Here is a 23,928-nt window from a genome sequence, read left to right on the forward strand (position 1 = left end):
GCTTTTTGGTCTGTGGTGAGGCAGCTTTTTTTGGTGGGAGCATGTTATGGGAGAAAACTACTTAGGGTTTCACAACTACCTTGTGGAGCATGAGACACCCTAAAGACCTCTCAGCAGGCCTTATCCCTAAGAGTTGAAATCCTCCTCAGCAGCTCCTGCACAGAGACCGAACCTTTCACATGGAGGCATTTTGGACCCCTAAAGATCTAATACCCAAACTGTAGCACTTTCTAGATGTTCTTCTGTTGTCTGGATTGGATGCATGGCATAAGGCAATCCATCGTCTGCATATTACTGGGCCAGGGCAATGCAGAAGTTTACTTTATAAATTAAAGAAACAAAATCAAGACAGTTTTGGAGAGGACAAATGGGTTCTCTGTTGGTCATAAATCTTGACCTACTCTTTTTAATCTCCCATAGGATATAGAATTCAACAAAAATTAGCTATCTATTTAAAAATAATTTCTTAATTAAAATCTTTGTAAGGTTAGCTGATAAATGATCCAACTTTTAGACAGTTGATCATTCCATCATCATATTGAACTTTAATACATAGTATTATACAGATATGATGATTTTCAAATATATTCTGTCTAATGAGTAGGAACTTACAGAAACTTTCATCTGATTTTCAAAGTCACTGAAACATTTAAATACAAGTTAGTTTGCATTTTCTTCTCATAAGTGTCTTTAATGTATGACCCAAGATTCTAAGAGTTTTAATTTAGAAAAATCTATCATAACTTTCAAATTTGGTTTCAGCTAGTAAGAATAAAATATTGTGTACTTCTTTTAGCTGATAGCCATCTGCTACTGAAACATTCAAATGTCAGCTCATCAGAATTTAAAAGGACTTCCTGAACAGAAGTTCACAGAAATTCAAGAAACTTTAATGGAACTTCTGTTGTAAAAATGATGCTGTCTTGGCTTTAGGCTAATCCTCAAAACACACCTACAAATCCATCTCCCAAAAATGTCTGCTACAGAGAAGGAGCTGGGTTGGTTTTACAATTTTTATGGCAAAGGTTAAAATAAGTAATTTCCACAGCAGCTGTCGACATCCAGTATGTCTTTGGAGGCTGCTTCCCCTAGAGGATTTTATTTCTTCAAATGTCATAATTAGAATTTCATCCCCAGTGACTACTCAAGGGAATCTGGCAGTAGGAGACAGTATGGGTCACATTTTAATTACGGATGCATCCTTCCTTTCTTGAAGGGCCAGAAGCTGGTTGCTAGTCATGTCACAGGAATCCCGATGCACTGTGAATAATTAAGTGCTCTTTTCAGCAGAGAGCAGTTGTTTCCCTAAAACTCAGCAAGATTTATCAGAACCTTAACAGACTTCTTCTCCGTCCTGGTGAAAACCGATGGGCTGAAAAGAAGTAGGTTTCCAAGCAATTAAAGCAGTGAGTTGTGCTCACGTTCATGCATTATCCATGACAGATGTGCATCAACTGGAGGGCTCTTTTATGCATGCATTTTTATATGTTTTCTTTCTTTTGTTAAACAAACATTCATTGAATATCTACTTTGATGCTGAGAGTTGCACTTGCTCTTGGGGGGAGCAAAGTTGAACAGCACCGTCTTTTTCATAAAAGAGGCATGCCTAGGTTTGGTCATGAATTATTATTAAGTGAATAATTTAGTCGAGTTATATACCTGGTGGTGCTTTGGGGACACCAAGAAAGAAGTAATTAATACTACTCGAAGAGATAGGAAAGACAATATGTGGAAAGTGGAATCTCAGCTGAGCTGTAAAGAATAACATGCGGGAAAGAATTTGATAGACTGACAAGGACTGGCAAATAAAATTGTCTCTATAGAAACAAGGGGTGGTTGGAGCCACCAGTCATTGTTGTACTGTGCATTCTTTCAGGTAAATAGAAGATACACATACATTCCAGAGCCGAGGTTTTTTTTTTTTTAATAAAGGCAGAAATGTAGATGTTGTGGACAAGAAATCTGTCTTTGCAAAAGGGCCAAAGTTATGCGATGACCTTGATCTTCTCTGACCTTAAAATAGTCAAACAAGACTTTTGAGAAGTTTTATCTTTTATTCCAACTTGCCTGAGAAAATGAATCATTCTCCCATTTTTCCCCATGAAGTGAAAAAGATTAGTTCATCCATACAATGAAATATTACTTAATAATAAAAAGAAACGAACTATTGAGATATGCAAGAAAAGGGATGAATCTCAAATGTATTTTGCTAAGGGAAAGTAGCCGGAGAGAAAAGACTGAATGATGTATGTTTCCATTTATATGAAATTCCAGAAAATGCAAAGCTATAGTTATAAAAAAATAATTTGGTAGTTGTCAGGACCCGGGGGTTGGATTGATGATATTAGCTGAAATGGAGCATGAATGAATTTTTGGAAGAGACAGAAATGTTCTGTCATAACTGTGATGATGATTACAAAACTGTAGTTCTCAGACCTCATCAAATTATGTATTTAGAACTAGTAAATTTATTGGTTATAAATTATAGCTCAAATGAGCTTATGGTAATGTTGAGGGCAGAATGGGTTAAACACATAGGTTCTAATGAAACAACAGACTTTGCATAAAAGTGTCTAGTGAGAGGCAACTGCACTGTCCTTTAACACTGGGAGCAAGAGAATGTTTGGGACTTTTAAAAATGTTTAAGTTAAAATGTAAGTATAGTAGTAAGAAATAATAGAGTAACTCCACAATGCTGTTGCAAGCTTTACACATATTAATCATTTATTTTTCACATCAATAATATGTCTCATTGCTATTCTCATTTATCAGATTAGGAAATTGAGGTCCAGGGATGTTAATTAAATTGTCCATGAATACAAACCTATTCAGTTTAAGAGCTAAGGTTCAAATGAGGCAGTATGGACATGTTATATTTATATGAATTATTTGCTATATTCATTATATTATATAATATTAAATTTAATTTATTATAATGCATATAATCACAAACACATTGTATTTGACTCTTTTCTTCGAAATTTAATAATGGGAAGAGTTAATATTCAGCCCTGGGCATTTTGATGATTTTATGTTTTCTTACTTGGGTTTATTACTGTGGTCATTTCTATCATTGTAGAGCCCTGATGTAGCTGGATATAACTCGAGGGAACGCGTTTTCAATAAATATTTTAAAATACAGTGTTGTGTTAGAATTTATTACCTAAGCACATTGCTCTTATTTATTTTCATGCATTAGGGTGTCTCTTTTTTCTCCCTCTACCCTCCATCCACAGCCTAAATTCCTCCCCCTACTTCCTCTCTCTGCCTGGAAGTTCCACTTATACCTCCTCCCTCGCTATTGGCCATTCAGCTTTTTATTAAACCAATCAGGTGCCATAGGCAGGCAAGGTGAAACAGCAACACATCTTTACATAGTTAAACAAATATTCCACAACTTGTAGGGGAACAATTTCTTTTCTATGCTATTGTCCTGTTCTCCATGCCCAACATGGCTCCAGTCCTTTCCTTAGTTCCAAAATTTTCAGTTACTTATCTCAAAATGCAACTACCCACCTGATTCTTTATTTTACTTTGTTTAGGAAGGTGTGAGTTTAGGGCTCCTTTCCTCAGCCATCTTCGAATCTCTCCTTTTTGTCTTGTTCCAACAGGCTCACAGATTAATCTTTCCTGATGTTGATATTCTGCAGTTTTTTTTTATAACCAGCAAGGACACAATACAGCTACTGGCTGCAACACCAGCTCACAGCTCTCAGCTGTCAAGGTTTGTTTTTATATTTTTCTAGGTTTCTTACATCTATCAACTCACCTTTCTATGGTGAGACAGCCTGAAGTCATTTTTAGGTAGCAATAGTAACATGTGTTAGTTACCATTCATAACTATGCTTGTGCATGACTATAATTTATTGTAAGTTCAAATAGAAACTTGTACACATGTGTGCATAGAGTCCATTGTTCAGAATTATTCCCAAATAGAAAAGATCGCACTGTCCATAAACCCGTGAAGGTATATGTAAACAAGCCACTGAATGAGGGTAGATTAATAGTAACAGATAGTGCCAGGTGGTGGGAATGGAGAGCTCCTGAAAATGGGGTGGATTTTCCTTTTACATTTGCATTCCATCTGAGTTTAATGGGCTTAATTTTCACAAGGGTCCACTTGAGAAGGGCATTTAAGCCGTATCTCCTTCCTCTTCATCATGATGTAAATTGCAGCAGCAAGAAAACTACCTATATTTTCATACATTAATTTTTTTCTTTTTAAAGGACTGTCATCATTTTAAAAGTGAATGTAAAGATTCTAAAGTATTTTAGAATTATTTAGATATAACCCACTTATGTTCAATTGGCTTTCTTAAGTCAGCTTCCCCACAGCACTGTGACTTTCATTACCATACACAGATATTATTGCCAAACACCAGCTTCCCTCAGTCACTCCATAGGAAGCCATTGACTTATGGAACCTACCATGACTCATAGAGTCATTCTCAATTTTACATGCTTGGAAAACTCAAAGCAAAAGAAAACCGAGAGAATTCAGGAAAATTCCTCTTACATAATTCAGTCTCACTGTGGACTTCTGTACAAACCCAATATAGGAATTTGAAGTTGCAAAGAAGTGGTTAATTTTATGCATCAGATTGGCTGGGCTACAGGGTGCCCAGATATTTAATCAAATGTTGACCTGTGTCTGTAAGGATATTTTGGAGAGAAACTAATATAGAGATTAGTTAATTGAATAGAGACAATTTCTTTTATTAATATGTGTGACTTTCTGTAATCTATTAAAGATCTAACAGAGTAGGAAATCTGAGTAGGAAAGGAATTTCAGGTGCCTGATAATTGACCTGGATCACCACCATTCCTCCTCTGCCCTCAAAATGGCTTTCTTAATGCCTAGTTTTTAATACATGGAATGGAGTTCATATTTTTAACTCTTGGGTCTCTGTCTGCTGAAGATCTTAGGACTTTTCAGCTTTTATAGTTATGTGAACCAAATACCAATTTATATTCTCTCTCTTTCTTCCTCCCCTCTGTCTGTCTGTCTCTTTCTATTATTATCTTTCTGGCTTAAGAATCTTGTCATTTGGCTAAGCATATGACATAGATTACTAAAACAAGGTAAGTAGATTAAATTACCTACTAACACTTTATTATAGTATAACTGAAGTACACTAATCATTGGTGGCACCAGTGTTCTCTATATCTAGAAAGGAGAGATACCTATATCTCCCTTTACCTATGTAATATTTTTCTTCTAAGATGATTACTAGCTGTTTCCTATCACAATATTTATTGATGTTTATATGTCTGCAATATTTTAAATATGATATAATAGTATAAAACCACAAATGTATGTTTTACTGTAAATAATAGGTTAAAAAATGAACATGAGCCAGGCGGTGGTGGCACATGCCTTTGATCCCAGCACTTGGGAGGCAGAGGCAGGCAGATCTTTGTGAGTTCGAGGCCAGCCTGGTCTACAAAGCGAGATCCAGGACAGGCACCAAAACTACACAGAGAAACCCTGTCTTGAAAAGAAAAGAAAAAAGAAAAAAATAAACATGAAAAAACAAAAAATAAAAACTGATATTAAGATATAGTAGCCGGGTGGTGGCGGCGTACGCCTTTAATCCCAGCACTCAGGAGGCAGAGCCAGGCAGATCTCTGTGAGTTCAAGGCCAGCCTGGGCTACCAAGTGAGTCCCAGGAAAGGCGCAAAGCTACACAGAGAAATCCTGTCTCGAAAAACCAAAAAAAAAAAAAAAAAAAAAAAAAAAGATATAGTAACTAGAAAGATTATTACCCTTTTAATTTTAAAGGTGATAATTTGGTACAGGTCCAAACAGACACTGATATTGCTCTTTAGGGATGGCTACAAATTTGTTTTTTTTGGGGATAAATTGCAAAGTGAAACTAGAAATATCACATTGATAAGCAACCTCCACAAAACTCTAGAGTTACGCTATGTGTTTTTTTTTATTTGTTCAATTATTTATTTAATATATGTATTTATTTATATCGGTTTAAATTCAAGGTTTTAATATTAGTAATACTATAAATTAGTAAGTGTATTAAAAATTAAATTGTATTGGGTCACTCACAACTTCTGTAACTCCTGTTCCAGGGGACAGAATGTCCCCTTCTGGCCTCTGTGGCCACCTACATGCATGTGTTGTGCATATATACACTCAGGCACCTAAGCATGCTAAAATTTAGACAAATTAAACATTCTTTCAGTATTTGTTTCCCATCTAGGGAGGTAGAGCTATCATTAGATGATGGACTAGCTTCAGATGAAGGCATTGTGATTATCAGAGTAACTGTTTCTTTCTGATGAAGAGTCCCTATTCTATGGTGCGTTGTCACTGCATAGTAAATGTGGCACCTGCCAATGTATTTGAAGTCTTCTTGACTAAGAGGGGAGGTAATATGGTTAGTTGACCTGGGATGTCCAAGCGGCTCAGGGGATTCCTACAAAATGTGCTTAGGAGAATAAAATTACCCCTAACCACTCACAGTTCTTTTTACAGACATCTTGAGAATCAAAGTTAAGATCTGTTTCTTTATTTCTCTTATATAGTGGTCTGTTTTTAATTTTAAGGAAGGCTTCCTTTTGCCTTTTCCAATACACTTCCCACTTCCTTAAATCTGGATCCTTATGGACCTGACATTATAAATAAGATAAATTATAAGCCAGGCTGAGAAATAATCAAAAGTATGTTCATATAAAGACCGGTGAACTATGGCTTTACTCGGGTAGATGTTTGAACAGCTGTCATTATTTGCATAAGGAGAATTTTCTACAGCTAACTCAAAATACCTCTGATTCTCTCATTTCTGTAATAAGTCTGCAATAAGATCTTTAATACCTGGATTCATTATGGTGACTGACTTTACATGAGATTAATTATTATAAGCAACTGTCAGGATTGCATGACGGAATGCTGGCAGTGGTGTTTGAACTTTAAATTGTTCTATTTCCCTCTGTCAATAAGAGAGTTTAAGTATTTAAATAGAATGGGTTAGCAAGTTGTGAGAATAATCAGAAAACATTATATATGTTTGTGTGTTTGTATATGAAATTGTTAGAAGCAAATTTAACTAATAAAACATATTTACACATTATATTCTAAGTAAATATAAATCAGTTGATACATATGTTGTATCCTTTTGTATTATTTTCAATTGAAAGTGTGTATTATAATGCCAGCTCTATACTCTTTATTTATGTGCAACCTGTTACAAAGGGATGAAAGTTCATGAATTTCCATATATATATTTTAAAAAGTAGTTGTCAAATTATTCAAAAAGTTTGCTGATGTTTTGATTTGGATGGATTCCGTTTATTTTTCATCCTGAAAGGATTTCTGATTTAACTGTTTGATGTCTCTATCTTTGGTCTTCAGATATGGAAAATGCCTTGCTAGGATGGTCCCCTAACTCAGATTTACATGCTACTTTTTGTGATGTGGATTTTTAAAGCTCTAGTGTTTTATTGTTTCAAATACAGAAATACCTTGTATTTTATATGTTGCTATTGCATCTTTTGGCCTTTTAAAATTGATTTCTTCAATTGGATTCCCGGAGCTCAGTCTGGTGCCTGGCAGTGGATCTCTGTATCTGCCTCCATCTGTTACTGGACAAAGGCTCTATGATGACACTTAGGTTATTTGCTAGGCTGGTCACCAGAGTAGACCGGTCCAGGCACCCTCTGGATGAGAGAGAGGAGAGATACTGCAGGCAAGGGACATCGAGATCATGATGGGAGGACATGCAGAGATGAACGGCCACACTAGTGGAAGCCCATGAACTGTGGACTGGTGGCTGTGGAGCCCCCATGGGACTGGACTAGGCCCTCTGGATATGGAAGACACTTGTTTGGCTCGAACTGTTTGCGGGGGCACCAAGGCAGGGGGATCGGGATCTGTCCGGTCTTTGGGCATGCTTCTGGAATACAGTGCCTGTGGTGTGACACTTTGCACGGCCTTGGTGCAGTGGGAAGGGGCTTGGACCTGCCTAGGCTCATTGTGTTGGGTTCTGCTGACTCCCCATGGGAGACCTCGATTTGGAGGATGTGGGGTGTGGGGTTGCTTGGGAAAGAGGGCTGGGAGTGGGAGGAGGGAGGAGGGGGTTCTATGGATAGCATGTGGAGTGAGCAGAAAATTTCTTAATAAAGAAAAATGAAAAAAATGCAAAAAAAATTGATTTCTTCTGAAGACTTTCAATTTAGATTCTTTAAAAATTTCAAGGAAAATCAGCTGAAACTGACAGTGTTTTATGATTATCTGTCTTTTGAAACAAACAATCTTAAGTTATATATCAAGTCATATTTAAACAATTTTGTATTTTTCTCCTTCATGACACAATGTTCCAAAACTAAATTTCTATTCAAATTACCTAAAGACATATCTTAAGACTTATGTAGTTATGGTCCCCTACCAAAATCCTTTCAGGGAGTTTCCTACAACATTGGGGAAATAAAAGAATATGCAGGGCAGTAATACACACGCAACTGGTTTAATCAAGGGTGAACTAGAAACTCAATTCCGGTCAAATCTAAAATGTTCTATTCTTAGGAAAGGAAAATAACATAAATTTGGTCACTTTGTAGTAAAAACTTTGAAGCAAATTAAACTTCTTTCACATGCAACCATTTAATTTGAAAGGCAGCTTTGGGACATGAATATTTTATAATGTCACATTTGAAATTTAATTTCTACTTTCAGAGAGAATAGAGCATCCTGGTGTGAAACATCCATCACAACATAGTGTCAGATGGGCCATCAGAATGAAAGAACTCTCAGCACGACAGGGACCTTTACCCACCCTCCCACCCCACCCCACGAAAGGTATGTTGAGATTTGTGTTAGCTTCTGCTCTGATGCTAGAGAGGTTTATTATGGCCAAGAAAATAGAGATATTCTTTCCACTTCACACAGTAGCTGTTGTTTGTGTATTAGCATAAGAAGACCTCTTTCTGTGCTTTATGCTGATTTATTTGAACCTTGAGGGACATTGCATGCCAAAGTGATTCTTGAAGGGGTATATCTAGAGTGAGAAACAAGGCCTCTCCAACCCAAGCAGGAGGAAAAACGACAGATAACTGGAATTACAGCTCTCTGACCAAGCACTTTGCCAATCTCAGGGCAACAAACACAGCAGAGATGTTGGTTAATTAAATTATAACACCTTGTGGCCTGGAGAAAGTGCATGAAGCTTGGGAAGTGAAATAATTATGTAAAGCAGCCAAGAAGAAAACCCAGATCCTAAGACTTATAGGATATATTCAAACTGTGTGGTTGAGTAATTTCTTGTAGGTCATACAGGCAAAATGTTATTACACACAAATTCATTTTTTGGTGATTTTTTTCCTTTGATTCATGCATTCCTTAGTTATACCATGTCTTTTTTGTTGTTTGTGATTTTACTGTTGCCCTTCCTAGCTTGATTTCTAGTTTGTGTTTGTAAGGTCAGAGAACATATGATGTTATTTTAAAAATTATTTTGTATTTACACAAATTCGTTTGTGTGATGTCACTTATAATCAATGCATATTCTTAAAAAAAACTGCAGTTATGTGAAAACAGGAATAATGGTTGCCAACAGCTGAGAGTGAAGGAAGGGGGAAGTAGTAATTAAAGGATACACAACTTTAATGGTCATATAAATAAATTCTGGGAGGCTAATCGACAGCATAGGGATTGTAGTTAATACTATACTGCCTACTTGTTACCTGAATAAAAAACAATGCCTGGAATTTCATAAAGAATGAAAGAAAGTTAACTACTTAGTTCTCTGGCTATACTCAGTTTAAACAGAATATTAATGATGTTATGAAAAGGAAAAAAAGGAAACATCTAATTTTACAAAATTAACAATCATCTAATAGATTGGTTGTGGTGTGGAGAGAAGAAAGGGACAGAGGATGCATAAATTATTACTAATGGTTAATATTTAGGGTTATTAATTTTTTGGATTTTTTGTTATTTATTATCATTATTAATATTATTTTTGTGTGTATGTCTGTTTGTGTGCATGCATAGGTGTGTGTAGGTGTCTGTTTAAGCCAGAAGAGGGTGTCAGATCCCTTGGAGCTGGAGTCACAGATGTTTGTGAGCTGCCAGATGCGAGTACTAAAATCTAAACTCTGGTCCTTGTGATGGAGTAATAAATAAATTCTCTTAACTCCCGAGCCATCTCTCCAACCCCATGCCTGGAGTTTTTATGAAAGCTAAAAAGAGTGAAATAAGGAGAAAATAAAAGAATGGAGGGGAAATCAGAGGAGGGGGACAGATAAAGTAGAAGCTTTAGGGAAATCTATTCAACTGTACTTGACCCTTCATAATAAATATCTCATATTTTCCCTAAAATTTAGTTACTTATTATATCCCATTACAACTTGGATTTTTGCCTGGCCCATTACTCTCAGATCCATAAATGAAATCTATTGATTCTTTTAGCCTGCCACACTAGCTACATTTTACAAAATGGTGCTTCAAAAACTTCCCTTCCCAGGAGAGTCGGTGACATATGAAAATTGTCCCAAGGGTTTTAGATTACTAGTTTATTTTACAGTGACATTTAGCCATTCTGACAAGTGCTTAATTATTCTATGTTCCTCCATAAAGGTTGTCTCTGACAATATGTGTAAATCAAATAAATGAGAGTACCATAAGCCATTAGTCTTTCATCCTAGTTGGCATCTGTGATATCCGTTAATAATTTAGTACATTTGTTGACAATGATGAAGTCAACACCATTATTGCTGGAACTGTTTTCTCCCCAAGGATGGATTACACAGATGCTTATCGCTAATAAAGTTAAACCTAATGCTACATGGCTGCACATTATCTTATGATAAAATAGCATAAATATCTCATGTTAGTTCACCTTACCATCATGCACAATACACCTTCCTGTGTCATAATGTAAAGGAGAGACTATTATAGTCATGGGAAGTAACACCCTCAAACAGTGCCAGCTCTGTCAATGCTAGCCTCTTATGCACTGTTGATTACTTGTCTTGTCTGGATCTTAATTTTCTCATTTATAATGCAAATGCTTTGGTCTAGATAACAAAGGCCTTTTTAGTAATAAAATGAAGGTTTTTTTTTTTTTTAAATCAATTCCTCTACCCAATAGGTAGAGACTGTTCTTTTTCTTTTCATTAGTACCAATACTCCCATAACTTTGTCTGCTCTCCATATTGTATATCAGGTACAGAGATCACTGAAATATAGGCATGAGACTATATTGGGGCTTCTTGAAGTACATGTAATTTTTAGGACATAAAGCAAATCGGAGTGATTCCTACGTTATTAACAATGAACAAAATCTAAGTTTGTTACTTGAACACATGAGTTTTCATGAGGTGGTTAAATACAATGTGGCAAAAAGGAAAAATGAGGAAGATGGTGTGTAGCAGGTTTTCTTGGACTGCCAGCCCCAGATCATGACATGGGGACTTATTATTAATTAGGAATGCCTGGCCTTAGCTTAGGCTTGTCTCTAGCTGGCTCTCTTTGTTTTTTAAACTTAAACTAACCCATTTCTATCAATCTATGTGCTGCTCTGAGGTTCATTTACCTCGTTATGTACTGTCCATTCTGCTTTTCTTCCTGGCTGGCTTCCCTTTTCTCTCTGCCCATCAGCCCTGCCTATCTCCCCTCTGCCTAGCTATTGGCCATTCAGCTTTTTATTAGACCAATCAGGTGTCTTAGGCAGACAACGTAAAAAGCAACACATCTTTACATAATTAAACAATTATTTTACAACACAAACCAATGCAACACATTTTTACATAGTTAAACAAATAATCTGTTCCACAACAATGGTGATGGGAGGAAGTTAATATTTATTTCATCTCAACGTTTACTGGAATATCTGCAATGTGCTAAGCACTGTGCTTGTTGCTATGCCAACAAGCAATTACTGAAAGAAGAAAGTCCTTGTCCCCTGCACTCTTGAAGTCATGTCCTAAGGTAGAAGCAGATAGTAAAACAAATGTTATGATTTGTGTTAGTAACAGCATTTGGCCTGGATGAGTGCTTATGCTATTCCAAACCTCCTTTGTAGGAGTTCCATTGTGAGGATTAGTATCAAAACAGAATCATAAAGTGAACATTTCTTTTTAATCCTATCCTTTTTTTTTTTTTTTTTTTTTCCAGCCATGACAAAGCGAGTTGAAAGGGTTTTTTTAAACCACCTTTCACTCTGGAGTCTGGCGGCAGCACAGGCTTTCTGCATCTTTCTCAGCGTCAGTTTTTCTGCTCTTCTTCATTTCTGCTTCACATTCACAGTCCAGAAAGAGAACCTAACTCAATGATTTTCACATCATCACTTCGGGAAGGGGTTTTGTTTCGGGTCATTTCTGCTTTCAGATTTTGTTCAAAGTACAGATTGGTGACTTCAGAGCCAGCCTCTTCGTGAAACCATGTATGTCAGTGCAGGACACTGTGTTAGACAAATGCCTGCTTCCTCAAGGGTGCAAAATTCCACAGAAGCTTGTTTTGGGACTCAGGCTGTGTAATTGGTCAACTCAGTTCAGAGGATAAGGGTGGGTTTTGAATTATGGGCTGTATAAACCATGGGTGGAAGGATGAAAAAGAAAGGCAAAGTGGGTCTTTTTCAGGCCCTGCCAAAGTATTCCATTAAGCAAACACACCACTCCGCAACAGAGTTAGTGCAAGAGGTTTATTGGGGGAGAGGGAGGAGGAGGAGGTGGAGAGTGAAAGAGTGAAAAGCATGTGGGAGTGGGAACATGAGAGAGGTGGGCAGACAGAGACAGAACAGGGAAAAGGCAAGAGATAAGAGAGGCAAGAGAGATAAGCTAGGTAAGAGAGAAGAGGCAGGAGAGCGAACTGTACCTGGCAGGCACTTTTAAGGAATGCGCATGTGGCGAACCTGATGGTGGAAGGCACCTGGTGACAGGTGATGACATCACTGCTCCTGCAGCAGAGGCGGACTGCTGCTGGGGCGGGAATTAACAAGGGGAACATTAGAAATGTTAGAAGCGCCCGGCAGTGGCTCATGCCTTTAATGCCAGCACTCGGGAGGCAGAGGCAGGCGGATCTCTGTGAGTTCGAGGCCAGCCTGGGCTACAGAGTGAGTTCCAGGAAAGGCACAAAGCTATACAGAGAAACCCTGTCTTGGAAAACAAAAACAAAAACAAAAAGTTAAAAGCACAGGGACAAATAGCTAAACTAGTGGAAACACATGAACTGTGAACCAATAGCTGAGGAGCCCCCATGGAACTAGACCAGGCCCTCTGGATAAGAGAGACAGTTGATGAGCCTGAACTGTTTAGTAGGCCCCCAGGCAGTGGGACCAGGACCTCATCTTTGATGTATGAGTTGGCTTTTTGGAACCTAGGGCCTATGCAGGGACACTTTGCTCAGCCTGGGTGAAGGGAGGAGGGGACTGAACCTGCCTCAACTGAATCTACCAGGCTGGGCTGAATCCCCAGGGGAGACCTTGCCTTGGAGGAGGTGGCAATGCGGGGTGGATTGGGGGGAAGGCTGGGGGTGGGAGGAGGGAGGACAGGGGAATCTGTGGCTGATATGTAAAATTAAATTAATTATAAAATAAAATATTTATTAAAAAAAGAAATGTAGTTAAAAACAATTTAGTTCAGTTTTAAATAGAAACTTAAAACAAACAACCAAACAAGCAAATCAGGAAGCACTTTACAGAATCTAAAAGAATATATGTGGTAAGTAAATGATAGGAAATCATTGTTAGTTTAGAAATATTTGTGGTACAAACTGAATCTCTTATTTTTAAGTTGTGATGGACATGCAAACCTTTTAGAGGTGCTTAAATGTTTATTTTGCATATTTTTGCTTATATTCCTAGTATTTCTTCTTGGTGAGACTGTGCTATTTGTGTGGGGCTATATGATTTGGTCATTTGGGAAGTGTGATAAGGAATCAGACAAGGGATGCATATGCAGAAGTTTTGATCGTGGCCCTACCCAGTTCCCACTCTCAGAGTGAACAGTCTCAGGGTCAAACAGTACCTCTGTTTCTCTTCATGTTTGTGATCAAGGAATCATGAGAGATAATGTTCGGGAAATAATTTTTTTTTTATAAAGCAGTACTATAACTTCTATGGCAGGCAAGTGCTCAGCATTCCTCAGTTTTGCTATCAAGTCAAGATATTTCACAGACACGGGGAAAGTTTGGACAGTAGGTATAGAGCAGCTTTTCAGGCCTAGAGAAACAAATATACAGAGTTTACATGTGAATTCATGAGGGGTTTTCTATATACATATGTATATATTCATTTTCTCTTTTTGGATTTAGTTCTATGCTTCTGTTATAAGATGACAAAACATATTTTTAAAAGCAAATGCATTAGTAGGTTTCTATCAAACAAAAATATATGACAAACTATCAGAGCTAGTCAACTTCCAGGAAAAGGGAATTAATTTGGCCCATGATTTCAGATGTTCAGTCCATGGTTGGCGAGCACCATTGGTATAAGGCCTTTGGGAAGGCAGAACTATCATGGTGGGAGGGACATATGGGAGAGGAAAGCTGGCCACTTCATGGAAGCTCGGAAAGAGAGACAGGAAGAGAAGGAGGGAGAAAAGAAGAGGCAAGAATATATGTATGTAAATAGTAGTTGAATAGATAGATGATAGATAGATATATAGATATATAGATAGATGGATAGATGTGCCATGAACAAGATAGACCCTCTAAATATTCCTTCAGTGATGTCCTACCTTTACTCACACATATTAATAAGGCAGTAAAATTAAAATGGGTATAGCTTCTCTGTCATTCCTAGGAGACATAATCTCAGCAGACTTTCTGGTTCTCTGTCTCTTACAATCTTTCTGCCTCCTCTTCCTCAATTTTTCCTGAGTATTAGGTATAGGACTTGTGTTGTAGATGTGCATGCTGGGGCTGGGATCCCCCAAATCTGTTGATCCCTGCATTCTGCCTCGTTCTGGTTTTCTATAACGGTCTCTGGCAGCTGAAAGGAGAAGTTTCTTCAATGTGGGGTCACTTCTATGCCTATCTGTGGACATAAGTACAAGTTTTAGAGTGAAGTTAGGAATTATTCTGGCCTGTTAAAATGGGGGTAGTAGGTTCTCCTTTAAGATCTGTGAACTTACTAGCCCTGGGTAGTTGGCTATATTTCTAGTACCAGACATGATTCATCTTCTGTTGAGTAAGTCCTAGGTTCATTAGATAGCTATTTCTTAGCACTAAAATGTGAGTGACACGATTGTACCTTTTAGGATATCTTTCCATGCTGGTCATTGTTGTGGTTCATAGATATCACAGCTGGATAGGACTATTGATTGCTCCCTTCTCTTGTTAGCGTGCATAGCACTGTATGGTAATATGAAAGTCAGACTGCAGGAAGGAGGCTTCTGGTTAAGTCCAGCTCATATATTCTTCTTTGAATTACATGTAATTATAGGTAAATATAAAATAATGGTTCATTGAGCTTTATTAAACATCCTTAGTGGGATTTGTCCTTCTTTCCTCCTCCTTCTTTGTTGAGCTCCTTGTCTATCTCCAATTAGAGACCCATTCCTCATTTTCCCCATTTCTCCCTTTATTTTACCTGTATCTTGCAAGTCCCTTTTCTAGACCCCTTTATGCTATACCCAATGACACATCAACAACATGACTACCTAAATAAGACCCAAATAATGGTAATATTGATAGATATGTTAATATGGAAGAGAGAAATATCATAGAGTACCACACCTAGACAAAGAACTATAGGAAACTAATGACTGCTGAGAGGTGGGGAATTAGTCTTCCCCAGGGATGAGCCCCCTAATTGGTTTTCTCCTACAAAGTGGTCAGCCATGAAATCATACACACACAAGTAATGCTACAGTGATTCATCCAGTTGTATTTACATATTTATGCACATATAATAATAATAATAATAATAATAATAATAATAATGATGATGATGATGTCATCAATTTGAGGGGGTACCTGAGAGAGGTAGGAGGGAGAAAAGAGAAGGAAAGAAGTAAATTGTATTTTGTTACAGAATATTCTCTTACACTGTGTAAAGATGTGTCACTGTGATTGGTTTAATAATGAGCTGAATGACCATTAGGTAGGCAGAAAGGGGCTAGGCAGAACTTCTGGAGAGACAGACTTGGAGAGGAAGAAAGGAGGAGTTACCAGCCAGATGTGGAGGAAGCAGGATAGACAGTACAGAGTAAAGGTAACCAAGCCATGTAAAAGAATGTAGATTAAAAAAATATGGGTTAATTTAAGTTATAAGAATTAGTTGGGAGCAAGCCTAAGCTATGGCCAAGCTTTGATAACTAATAGTAAATCTCCATGTCATTATTTGTGAGTCTGTGACCCCAAAGAAATTCTAACTACAATGCTTTATTTAAAGGAATTATATTTTAATTAAAATTAAAAATAATAAAATAAAGAAGGCTGTAAAGGTTTTGTTTTGTGCTGTAGTTTGAAGTTTCTTACAGTTTTGAGTCGATTGAGATTAATTCTCACCCAAATGCATTATGGTGTTTTATGCATCTCTATCTTTTTGTCCCAATTTTCCAAGTAAGTTAGACATTGCCACTCTCAGTGAATTCTCAGCATTTTGTTTCAGATCTTAGTATAGGATTTTCATGGTCTATAGTCCCACTGGCAGCTAGCTAAAAATCTTAACAGTGTTTCACCCTAGGTTCTTATTGCCTGGATTTCAATTAGTAAAGAAAATAACACTTCCATTCTAAAGCTGTCAACTATTACACCACTTGTATCACCTTTGATTTTCTCAACATAATTATATTTAACATTTCTGTTATTTTCTAAGGGATGTTTGGTTTACATTTTCTTAGAAATAAGAAAATTCATGATCTGATCTAGGAGACAATGCTCTTTTATGTATCTAAAAGGGTCAGTTTATTCTCTCATTCCATAGTGTACTTAATTCTCATATGCTATATCTATGTTATATTTTGGATACTAAAAAGTAAACTGTGTAAATTATTGAATTTTATTTAATAGAGTTTTAATATACTACATAATTTTCATTTTGTTTACTTTATATTCATTCAAGAATATTTATTTCATGTCCTGGCTATATTTTTGTGGAGAGAAGCCAGCTTATTATCTACATGGGGATGTATTTATTCTTATAATAGAAACTATAATACAGAACTAAAAGCACCCTGAGAAAAGTATGGTCAAAATGCTTTAGGACATAAGCCAACTAATTTTCTTTTGAGAAACCAAGGAAATAAAATAGTTTACTATGGAAGAAATCTTCATATTAGCCTGACAAAATTATTTTTCAAAGATACTTTTTCATAAAGGAGCCCTGAAAATCGTGTCTTCAAAAAATAAGAAAGCTGACATCATTAGACATGGGACATGCTCTCCACCAATGTTACCATTAACAGTAATGGATGGCTCAATATTCAATCCTTTTCACTTTGACTCATTACTATTAATGAGACAAAATGAAAGAAAATGCCAGATAGTCCTCCTGGAAAAATAGAAAAGGTGAAAATGAGAAATATGAGCTGAGGTTTTAATTTGTAAGTCTGAGTATAATAAGGTAGAGTACAGCCTCTGTGATTTATCAGAAAGTTAGTCCTTAGCTTTCTCGTTGCTATTTTGTTCTTGGTCTAGTGAGGTTGAGCTTTCCACACAGTTTTCAGTTAAAACCTGCCGGCCAAGAGATTCTAAATAGGCAGTCTTAAGAACAAGTAATATGAAGCTACTAAAAAATAATATTATATTGTTCTATTTTACTCTTGTCATTTGTTAGGTTAACTAGCTTTCTTTTTAAAACCAATGTAGGTATAGAATTAAAAAAAAATAAAATGGGAATACTTATTCTAAAAAAGGGAATACTTGATGCAATCAGACTGTGTGAATTATCTTCTGGCTGTACCAAAGTCTAGGTGATTACCTGCTTTTGCAGGTTGCTTTCTTCTTCCACTTCATTTTTCTATTACCAGGGTGAGTAGAAGGGAAGAGACAGCTTAACATTGAACCACAAACTACTGTGGGCATCGCTTATTTTGAGTTTGCAATTTGACTGTGGTCTTTTAATTGTTTGTGTTGCAGGAAACCTTTCATTTTCTAAAACAAATGGGGGTATGTCACTATGTCCCTTTCTGCCAGAAAATGTAGGAAAATATTTTATGAGAAGCTCTTTAACTATTCTCTTAAGTACTTCCATGCAGGCTTAATAAGACCCAATGGAGACATATTAATTAGATGTCTGTAGTTATTGGGTATATAGCTTTGTGTTTGAGCTCTTGCCAAGCATATGCTAGGCCCTAGGTTGGATATCCAGCTTAGCTAAAATTCATGATTACTATAAATGGATCGGTTTTGTCCTTTTACATTTTTACACCTTTGTCACTGGATCAGTTGCTTCTTTTCCTTTTCACCCTGAACCCAGGACAAATGTCTGCTATCCCCAAACCTTTTGCAATGCACATTCAAGAGCACCAGGATACCATATTCACTCATCTTGCCTGTCCGTGAATTCAGCACTCCTGTCATCAATAAGAAAAGCATATTACGTCAATGATGGAATGTACAAAAGCACAAACTTAAGACAGGAGCATGAATTTTATTTCTCTGGGAAGTAAAAAAAAAAGGAAAAAAGTTGTTAGCACCAAAAGATGATGAGTCTATCTCAGGCACTAAAACCCCAATTATTCAATTTGAAAAACATACTCATTCTGATGGTTTCAGATCCAATAACCGACCTTTAATTTTTCCTTCAGTTTTTTTTTTTTTTTTTTTTTTTTTTTTTTTTTTTTTTTTTTTTTTTTTTTTTTTTTTGCGTTAACTACCCAGCTCTGTAGATCCTCATCCCTCAGGACTCCTTATAAAGATCCAGAAGTCCACTAAAACTAGATCTGTCCATCAAGCAATCTTTATTCCAGATTATTTTTTATCTCACAAAACCAAAAGACAGAGATAGCACCCTAGGGGGTTATTAGAAAGAATTCCTTTCTATTCTCATAAAACAGTAGAGTTCTGCTGTTTTCCTAGGACGCTGGTATTTACCTTATGTGTAAAAAAGAAGAGTGAGACAATTAGAATTTGCCTTGCTTCTTGGCAGCACAGTTTACAGCTCTCATGTGAGCTAGCAAAACACTACCTAGAAGATGATTACCCAACAATAAAATCTTCTTTCCATTCCCATTAAGGCCGAGTAAATGAATTATTGAGTGGAAAAATGAATCTTAATTATATATAATATGCTTGTTCAACATACAGTTGCTAACTTTATTGTGTGTGCCTCGGCTTTCTTTTAATATTGTAATGCCTATGCTTTTGAGATAAAATTTTTCCGAGTAAGTTAATAATACTGAATTTATTCATAGCAAGTGTGCAGCTCTTTAACCTTTGTTTCATGTAGCTCTACTTATTATACTTCTCCTTAAGGTTTTCTGAATTTTTGTCTTCAATAATCTTAAAAACTCCCTAAATCCATTAACTAGTTTAAATATGTGTAAACTAATAAACATATATTAACACTTTTTTTGTGGTGGATTCCCGAGAGTGTACGTGTGTGTGTGCATACACACACACATGTACACACACATACATACACACCAACCACACACACATATGCATGCACACACATGTATATATGAAGTCTAGCAATAACTTTATGTCAAAATTCACTCTTCCCAGAAAGTTTTTTTTCAGCTTATTAGATGTTTTGGTAAACTCCCAAAAAATATATTCTTGAAAAAAATTCTACTTTGGAAGACTCTTTTAGTTATTAAGTGCTTATTTGTTACATTTTCTGCAGGACAGGCTAATTTTTAAAAATTTACTTCCTAATTCACATAGTGCACTTGGAATGATTGTGTTCCATAGAAAGTTGAGGCCATTCATTAGCCTCCTCTTCTCTGCAAATTCTGGGTAGCTGATTATAAGGTAAAGCTACAGGACCTTTATTTGGATGATTTATGATAAGTGTTTTGAAAATATTTAGGATTTCCATAGTCTATGACACTCCTAATGAATAAATCACACATAAGATCCAAAAAGATGCCACCTATAATAATTGTAAAAAATCATTTTTAGTATTTCAACCTTTGTTTAGAATGAGATGGACAATGGAAAATACAAAAACACTTATATAAAATATTTTGAAATAAATGTTGTCTAAGCTAGCACACATAATGAAAAAAATTCAAATAGAGCAATTGATCGTATTTGTCAATGTCTGTGGGGTATCCCTGAACTGATCAATTAAACTTCCCCCAAATTTACCCAGGATAGAACTGTTTGATGAAATAAAACGTACACTTTTAGTAGGAACAGATGGCTACATACTGTTTGATGCATAGGTTTATGTTTTTTTTTTTTTTTCCGAGACAGGGTTTCTCTGTGTAGCTTTGCGCCTTTCCTGGGACTCACTTGGTAGTCCAGGCTGGCCTCGAACTCACAGAGATCTGCCTGCCTCTGCCTCCCGAGTGCTGGGATTAAAGGCGTGCGCCACCACCGCCCGGCTGGTTTATGTTTTATATATACAAAGAAAGAGGGAATACAATTCCTGTGTTCCAGCTCCATGTCCATCTCAAGAACCTGTGTTCCCTTTAGTCATTCCACATAATCTATTCTCTATCTCTTTCCAGTGGGACCTGTCAAGCAGTTAAGAATTTAACTAACAACTTAATATTTTAATGTGTTTGCAAAATAGAATTAAAATTTGCTTCATGTTTATTTCTTAAGCTCTTTAGTTGTTGTTCAAGTCTACTGACTAGACACCAAAAATCACAGCATCGTCTAGGTTCTAAGGCAGAATACACTGGCTTATCCTGTGACATTAGAACATTGTCTTCGACACTGGTTTATCCTGTGACATTATACACCTGCTTATCCTGTGACACTAGAACATTGTCTTCAACACTGGCTTATCCTGTGACATTAGAACAAACATTGTCTTTGATTTGCTTGTAGTCTTTTCCTTTTTGAGGAAAGCTATTCCCCTGCTCCCCAAGGATAGAAAAGCACTCATAAAATAATCTCAGAGGCTTCATGTTTTGAAAATCTTTACTCCTCTACCTCCTGCCCCACCCAACGTTGTCACTTTTATCTGGAATTTTATTTATTCTGAAACTTTCCTCCATAGCCATTGAAAAATGTATTATGGAACCAATCACTTTTCTGATCCACTGAATTTCAGTGTTTAGGTTTCCAGCCATGTACACTTACAAAGGGTGGTAATCTGACTCCTGTGGCTATCTTCAGACATGTTTAGTTAGGCAGAGGATTCACAATGTCCTGCAAACATTCTTATGTGTTCACTTAGTAGAACCTTTCATGTTTACAGAATAAAACACCCAAGAACACATTTACTCTAAATATAGAGCTTAATCATTGCTTTTCCCACAAAGACAGTACTTTTCTAGGGACTATCTTGTAGAAATTGAAGGATATGCTAGTCAGGATGTTATGGCATTGGAAGTCTGCTTCACTTCACATTTCTCTGGTAATTACTGATGCTGACTCTTTTCATATATTTGGGACTGTGATAATGGGTAAATAATTGAGCACATGCACTGTTCTTTTCCTGACACCTGTCAGGTTGCTATTAGTCACCTGTATCTCCAGCACTAGGGATCCACAGCCTTGTTCCAGCATCCTTGGGCACCTGCACTATGTCCATGGATGTGTACATTCTCCTCTCACACAGATATACATAATTAAAAATAACATTAAAAATATTTTCACATAGGATTATTGACATATAATTACATTATGATACATGAATCATTTTATTATTTTAATAAAATAATAGTGATATGTATACATTGATGGCATATAAATGTACACTATATATGTAGCATGCATTAATCTTCAATGCACATGGAAATATTTTATTGTTTTTGAATGTCCATCATATTTCTGTTCCCCACATCTTAATTTTATTGTTACTTTATGTTCTTGCATTTGTAGACGTCCCTCAGGGATTGCTGCTCTTTGGCTTTAAATTGTATTTTATATATTTTATTTATTGTCTTTCTGCTAGAATCAAACCTGTTCCTCTTTGTTCCTCTTTGCCTGGGGTAATGTGTGTTTTGCTTTTGTTTTAAAAGAATTTGTTACAAAGTTGGCAGTTATTTTTTTCTAAGAACATTAAAGATTTCATTCTGAAGAGTTGTGGCTTCCATAGCCATTCTGGCTGCTTTTAACCTTCTCTTTTATTTCACAATGTTCTTTAAGATCATTGCTTTATACAGTTAATCAGTTTTGGAGAGTGCTTGGTAATTAAAGCCTTACATTTTGATTCTCTCTCATTTTCTCTCCTGGCCTTCAATTTCACAGTCTCATGAGAGCGATTTGTTTTTTAAACATTTCCTTTTGATATCTGATTCCTGGATCCCAACTTTTATCAATTTACTTTTCAAAACTCTTGTTCAGTGTCTCACATTCTCTGTTATTTTTGTGGGACTTTATATACAGTAACTTACGGTTGAGTAGGTAGCTACATAGTAGGGAGAGGTAGTCCTAGTGGAGGGCCCAAATCTTAGACCCTTCTCACTTGGACATTTGCTTCCTCACGCTTCTGTGACTGGCTAACTTCTCACCATTTTCAAGTGTTGTTTGATCTGATGTTGCTAACCTAACTTCTATGTAGTCTAAATGTTAGCATTAACTTACTTTAGCCATATGGAGACTGTGGAGGATCCTCAGTGAATTTTACACTTCTATGTGTAAATGTGAGAGAATGTGGTGTTTGTGTGCACATCATGTTTTATATGCGATACTCAATACACTTCCGTAGTATTCCTATTACTTTTCTTTTAACATTTTCAACAAATCTGTAAGAGACATTGATCTATATCTTTTTAGTGAAGCATATGTTTCTAAGATTTATGGACAAGAAGAAAAATCTCACCTCTATGAATCATTGATTTTTGCTTTGGCACCTTCCCTTAAACACACCCACCAGGTACAATGTCAGTACATACATTTAAATATTTAATCGTTTCACAAGTCTCTGGTGCATACACACATTATATTAAAACCCTGTAGACTATTTACTTTCTCTAATCACTCATATAGGCTGCTACTTGCCAAATGTTAATGTGACATCTGGTATACCTAATTCCAGTAAACATCAAGAACTTTTATGCATTTGCAGTTTATCACACACATGCCATCAATTTGTTCTGAGACATGTCACTTGTGCAAATAGCCTACAGTTCTTATTTACTGAGATTTGCATCAAACAACACTAATCACTTTGATTTGAAGAGTTTAGATTTCCAATCCAGATGTTTGTAATCTCTCATGCTATTTACTGACCTCACCAATTTAAAGCTGTGAATTAATTAGCTGTATTTACATAGCCATAGTAAAGAGATGGTATTATCAAAGTCTGATAATATATTATGTTCGAATTTCCTAAAGCAAGGAAACAATTTCTATTTAATATGGAAGAAGGAAAATATAATTAAAAATATGATTTCTGAAAAAAATGGCAGTGTAAAATTAAGACTAACTAGTTTCTATGCTCCACAAAATTATGTTTTTATTTCTACACACAAAAAGTCATGTTACACATGGAGGAAATTTGGTGGTAGTATTTTAAAGGTTCTTTTTTATTTTTATTTTAAGGAAACTTTTTTCTTGTGTTCAATTAGTTGTCTAACCAATGCCAGTTCATTCAGCTGTTTTTCAAACCTTTCATCCTCTCTTTGAAGAAAATGTTGGAATATTAACATTTAAATAACACACCTGTGTAAAAAAAAGAAAAAATGCTGTATATGGTCTGAACCTAATTACTAATACTGATGTTAATTATAATATCAGCAGTTTGGAGATAAAATATTTATTAGGTTCAATAAAAGCTCCTATTTCAAAAACCTATTTTTATAGAAAGGTTGATGACTAGTTACATAAACTACAAGTTTGTTATGGGCCTTGCAGCCTTTAGGAATTTCTCACAGTAACTTTCAGGCTTGAAACATTCATAA

General features: G+C 36.2%; 1 long non-coding RNA gene across 2 annotated transcripts in view; it reads left to right on the forward strand.

Annotated features, from left to right (window-relative positions):
• The window catches only part of LOC128097750 (uncharacterized), a 97,758-nt gene extending 88,961 nt beyond the window's left edge, over positions 1-8,797 (forward strand). For both annotated transcript variants that reach the window (XR_008213971.1, XR_008213969.1), the window contains exons 5-7: positions 3,612-3,724; positions 5,037-5,082; positions 8,690-8,797. This is a non-coding gene — a long non-coding RNA (uncharacterized LOC128097750). The remainder of the gene's footprint in view (positions 1-3,611; positions 3,725-5,036; positions 5,083-8,689) is intronic.
• Positions 8,798-23,928: the final 15,131 nt, after the last annotated feature.

The sequence above is a fragment of the Peromyscus californicus genome, unplaced genomic scaffold, assembly GCF_007827085.1.
Source record: "Peromyscus californicus insignis strain IS unplaced genomic scaffold, ASM782708v3 Scaffold_5__1_contigs__length_169319896, whole genome shotgun sequence".
Classification (NCBI taxonomy): Eukaryota; Metazoa; Chordata; class Mammalia; order Rodentia; family Cricetidae; genus Peromyscus; species Peromyscus californicus.